This window comes from Salvelinus alpinus, chromosome 23 (assembly GCF_045679555.1).
Source record: "Salvelinus alpinus chromosome 23, SLU_Salpinus.1, whole genome shotgun sequence".
Lineage (NCBI taxonomy): Eukaryota > Metazoa > Chordata > Actinopteri > Salmoniformes > Salmonidae > Salvelinus > Salvelinus alpinus.
Genome location: NC_092108.1, coordinates 24,062,083 through 24,068,082, shown reverse-complemented (window position 1 = coordinate 24,068,082; position 6,000 = coordinate 24,062,083). Strand labels below are relative to the sequence as shown.

Here is a 6,000-nt window from a genome sequence, read left to right as displayed (position 1 = left end):
GGTCAGACACTTGCCAGTTGGTCCGCGCATGCTTTGAATACACATCCTGGTAATCCGTCTGGACTGCGGCCTTGTGAATGTTGACCTGTTTAAAGGTCTAGCTCACATCGGCTATGGAGAGCGTGAAAACACAGTCGTCCGGAACAGCTGGTGCTCTCATGCATGCTTCAGTGTTGCTTACCTCAAAGCAAGCATAAAAGGAATTTAGCTCGTCTGGTAGGCTAGCGTCAATGAGGAGCTCGCACCTGAGTTTCCCTTTGTAGTCAGTAATAGTTTTCAAGCCCTGGCATATCTGACGAGTGTCAGAGCCGGTGTAGTAGGATTCAATCTTAATCATGTATTGACGCTATGCCTGTTTGATGGTTCGTCTTGAGGGCGCAGCAGAATTTCTTATAAGAGTCCGGATTGGTGTCAGTGTCCTTGAAGGCGGCAGCTCTAGCCTTTAGCTCGATGCGGATGTTGCCTGTAATCCATAGCTTCTGGTTGGGATATTTATGTACGGTCACTGTGGGGACGACATCGTTGATGCACTTATTGATGAAGCCAGTGACTGAGGTGGTATACTACTCAATGCCATTGGATGAATCCCGGAACATATTCCAATCTGTGCTAGCAAAACAGTCCTGTAGCATAGCATCCGCGTCATCTGACCACTTCTGTATTGAGCGAGTCACTGGTACTTCCTGCTTTAGTTTTTGCTTATAAGCATGTATCAGGAGGATATAATTATGGTCAGATTTGCCAAATGGAGGGCGAGGAAGAGCTTTGTATGAGTCTCTGTGTGGAGTAAAGGTGGTCTAGAGTTTTTTTCTTCTGGTTGCACATGTGACATGCTGGTAGAAATTAGGTAAAACGGATGTAGGTTTGCCTGCATTACATTCCCCGGACACTAGGGGCGTCACTTCTGGATTAGCATTTTCTTGTTTGCTTATGGCCATATACACCTCATTGAGTGCGGTCTTAGTGCCAGCATTGGTTTGTGGGGGTAAATAGACGGCTATGAATAATATAGATGAGAGCTCTCTTGGTAGATAGTGTGGTCTACAGCTTATCATGAGGTACTCTACCTCAGGCGAGCAATACCTCGAGACTTAATATTAGACATTGCTCATCAGCTGTTATTGACGAATAGACACACCCCCCCGCCCCTTGTCTTACCAGACGTAGCTTCTCTGTTCTGGCAATGCACAGTAAACCCAGTCAGCTCTATATTATCTGTGTAGTCGTTCAGCCACGACTCGGTGAAACATAATATATTACAGTTTTTAAAGTCCCTTTGTTAGAATAGTCTTAATCGTAGATCATCCATTTTATTTTCCAATTTTCCAATGCACTTTGGCCAATAGAACAGATGGTAGTGGAGGTTTACTTACTCGCCTACGAATTCTAACTCTTGATCTATTTTCCTCTACTTTATTCATTGTCTCTGCATACGACACCTTCTGTACAACTCTGACCCTGGCAACTTCAACCTGCCTCTCTCGCACCAGACACTTCTGATCCCCAGCACCATGGGCACCCATACCCCCCTACACATACCGCGTCTTTCACCGATACTACACATTCCTTTCTCCCATGCCCTCCTGCACACTTTTCACATCTCCCTCCTACACAGCATGGCCATCAGGCTCCCTCTTGAGTCATGTGTGTCGTAATTATTTCAGCGCTTAAAGCATCAGACAAGCTCAGTGCATATAGTTGATTTTATTCAAACACATAGGGTGTATGGAAAAATGGGCGTTTTAAAATGTAGACCAATTGATTGGCCGAAAGAACAGACGACTCTCGGTCGACCAAGATTTATTTAAGTCGGCGACAACCCTAATTAGACTATAGTAGTAGTAGTAGTAGTAGTAGTAGTAGTAAAGCACAAAACAATTTAGGCAACAGGGATCTTGATCCAGGAGGGGATTGAATGTCTCTGCTGTAACCAAGAAGCTTGATCTTGACATCTAGCCACTTAGCAAGCAAATTAGCAAACCAAATGCATAGCTTGAACCATGTGCTGGATATAATTTATGGTACACATCTTAGATTTCTAATATTTATACTTAACTTAGCTATAAGCAGTGGAGGGGGTGCCCCCGTTGAATTACATTTTTTACTGAAAATCATACAATCTCTATTTCGAAATAGCTTGGTATACGGTATAAAACCGCCCAAGCCTACTCAGTATGACAGAACGGCGTTCAACGTTTAATTCAAATGAAATGGTACTGTAATGAATGACCAGTTGAAGAATGGCGTGATTATGGTGGCACAGAGGGCGATTGTGTGTATGGTGTGCTGCACAAATGTTTTGATTTTATATGGTAGATCACTGCACCTGTACGTAGCCCATCTGTAATTAGCCCATCCAACTACCTCATCCCCATACTGTTATCTATTTTATTTATTTTGCTACTTTGCACCCCAGTATCTCTACTTGTACACTCATCTTCTGCACAACTATCACTCCAGTGTTTAATTTCTATATTGTAATTATTTCACCACTTTGGCCTATTTATTGCCTTACCTCCGTTATCCTACCTCATCTGCACACTGTATATAGACTTTTTCTATTGTATTATTGACTGTATGTTTGTTTATTCCATGTGTAACTCTGTGTTGTTGTTTGTGTTGCACTGCTTTGCTTTATCTTGGCCAGGTCGCAGTTGTAAATGAGAACTTGTTCTCAACTAGCCTACCTGGTTAAAAAAAGGTGAAAAAAAGAAAATGGTCACACCCATATTCATCAGGCCACACCTAGTCACACCCATCGAACGGGAGCCAACATACCTCAAATGCTGTTGAAGAACGGTGCAGACCATTTTGGGGAAACATGTTGTTCAATACAACTCGTCACGCAACATAACAAACATTGAATCAAACTGAACGCACCCATTCAGGAGTGTAGGCCTATCAAACCTCAAACCTGGGTCCCTACCAACTGTCAGTCCAACATGTTATTACATCAAGAGTCTCAAACATTTTGACAATGTTGGTAGCTAGCTATGTGTTGTACTAAAACCGTTACATCATGCTTAGCCTCAGAGGTTGTTTTAGAGTTCAGATATCTGCATTTTCAAATCGCACACCATATAAAAATCTGCATTTTAAACCATTTCACCTGTGTTTTATATTAAAAGTCAACAGTGTTTTTTTGCTTCAATAGAGTGATCAGGGGCATGCAACTATAGTTTTGCTACACAGAAAATACATTAGTGCAACACATTCGGCAGAAAATAGCTTCATTTTCATCCGATGACAACAGAAGTGCAACGCTATTTGGCTAGTAGCCACACAAGTAAATGAGCTTACAATGAAAAAGCAAGATCTTTCTTGAAACAATGATGCATGGCCATCATATTTCTAATGTTAATCATAGAAAGAATGTAGCAAGCTACATGTCCTACTGTTTTGTTTGAAGTTCATCTTTCTTGCATTTTACAGAAAAAAGTACAGAGAAAGGTACCAGAGATACGTAGCTACACATCAGTCCGAGCGCTGTCTGCTGATAGAATGTCCATTCCTAAATTCTCATCTGAGTGGAGAGGTGCAACTGAATTACAAAATGTGTCTTATGCAGAGCAGAAATTACAATAAGAAGCATTTTAGATCTGCGTTTACAAAATGCAGCAAGATATTTCTTCTGTGTTTTATATTTATTTCTGCGCAGAAGTCAAGACAGTACGAGCAAACATCTTCAAGGCAGTAAGTTACCTATGTTACAGGACTGCATTCCGGTGGCTTCAGTCGCCATCCCACTTCTGACACCTGTGTAGCGAATGGCAGGGCAGGGAAGCAAACCTGGGTTGTTGGCATGAAAAGCAAACACCCTATGCATCCTGCCAAAAGGGCTAACCAACTTAATGGTAATTGTAACATGAGTATTGTCAAAAATAGCTAGCTAACGTTATTTATCTTCGGTATGATGCTCCTGGGACATCAGCTAACGTTAGCTAGGATTCAAGGTATATGCCGGGACAACATAGCTAGGTAAAATTCCCCTGTATAAAACAATCAAGATAGTTGGCTATCTACATCCCATGTATAAACATTTTAATTTCACTCCCTATCCCATGTTACAGTAGCTGAAGTAAGGTTGGATAGCCACAGCTGGCTCTTAGCTATAATGACCGTTAGCTACATGTAGCTAACTAACAAAACCTAGCAAGCTAATCACTAACGTTAGCCCTAGCAACATTTTGAATGAAATAGCTAACGTTACATATCTGTTTCCTTGCTACTTGATATTTCTCAGTCAAGATGTTAAAAGTTCGCTAGTTAATCAATAAGCACATCCCTACCGTTCATAATGAGAGATGCTTGCCTCCTGCTTTTGCTACTAGCTAGCTAGCTAGCCGCAAGAAGAAAGTTCTGTGTTGTTGTTCGGATCGTTCGTCTGCTGCATACACAGTCATTGGTCTGCTGTTTGGCGCCGAATGGCTCGTGTCTTTTGGCTAGTAGTAGAACACATCCATGCGGCTCAGTTAGGAACGACAGCCAGCTCTCCACAGCCAGCTCTCCACAGCGTCAGGGTGACACAATCCACAGATGACCATACTCAAAGGGATGTTAAGTGTTTTGGAAGTCTGTTCTAACCTACAGTGATCTGTGCCTGTCTAAAATGTATCCAATTTAGGAGCCTTACAGAGACCGGGGAAGTTATAGTTTTGCAAACAGGTGGACCCCATTCAATGAATTCTGTGATTTTTAAAAATTGAAATACGGGTATTTTCTCCTGAACTTGTTTAAATGTGCCACAGCAAGGGGTATGAAAACGTATCAACTCAAGCAATGGGGTCCATCAGTACCTTGTGGGCTTTGAGGACTGTATTATCACAGATCTTCTAAACCATACTGTACTGTCTTTAGGGGCAGCAGGTAGCCTAGTGGTAAAACTGTTGGGCCAGTAAATAATCCCAGTGCTGACAAGGTACACATCTGTTGTTCTGCCCCTGAACAAGGCAGTTAACCCACTGTTTCCTGGTAGGCTGTCATTGTAAATAAGAATGTGTTATTAGCTGACTTGCCATTGGCATTTCCATAGGACTAATTAAGACACTTTGAATGAATGACTTGTAAAACAATGACCATAAAACATGATCAACATGAAGACTTTCATTAGGTACTATTAAGTAGTTGTTGGGTTGGCTTTCTTCTCAATTTGGTTCAAGACAGTGTCCTCTAACAAATAATCACAGAGGCTGTCGTCTGCCATCCTCATCTTGATGGCCAACTCCCCCTGCTGCCAATTCTGCATCTGGAGTTGTTCACCGTGCAGCTCTTGATGCTGAATGAGACCAACAGGATACATTAGGTCCAGCTGTGTGTGCGTGCATGGTGCGTGCTTCCGTGCATGCTTACACGTGTGCGTACCTGCATGTGTGTGCGCGTATGTGTGGCAATTATGGACAATGACTACAAAGTTGTAAAAAGCATACCAGAATGCGGTCCAACTTGTCCATCTTTATCCGCTTGAGGCTGATTGTGAAAATCTGGCCAAACTTCAAAGCTGAGTTTGCACTTGTAGGTGTGATGTCTGACCTCTGGCTTCTCCCATGGCAGCCTTTTAACTTCTCCTTCTGGGAAGATGTTATTCAGGATCTCCCAGCTGAGGTCAAAAACAGCCTTTAGGATAATTAGAGACATAGGAAGGTCACTCAAAACCACACAAGCAATGAGCAATACCACTTAGATTACAATAATCTTGTAAAAATAATATGTTCGGGATCAGGAATTCCATTCCCTTGCCTTGCCGAAAAACCACATGAATTTCACATGTAAACACATGATCTTATGTGAAGTTAATGTGATAACATGAAACTACATGTGAAAAAGTGATCATATGTGAAATGTTCCTAAACACGTTTTCACATGAGAAATCATGTTTTTTTTCTGTAAGGGTTATGTTCCATATCACCATGTTAACTAATTCATGCTATTGAGTGGCATAGCTGATTGTGTGAATCAATGAGTGACTAGTGTGAATCCATGCTTTTAAACAAAGGCTTACCA

General features: G+C 41.9%; 1 long non-coding RNA gene across 1 annotated transcript; it reads right to left on the bottom strand.

Moving 5' to 3' along the window:
* Positions 1–3,600: 3,600 nt before the first annotated feature.
* Positions 3,601–4,576, bottom strand: LOC139551333 (uncharacterized). The gene is made up of 2 exons (XR_011670251.1): positions 4,290–4,576; positions 3,601–3,756 (listed from the first exon to the last, which is right to left on the bottom strand). It is a non-coding gene; the product is annotated as an uncharacterized lncRNA (long non-coding RNA).
* Between the last annotated feature and the right edge of the window lie 1,424 nt (positions 4,577–6,000).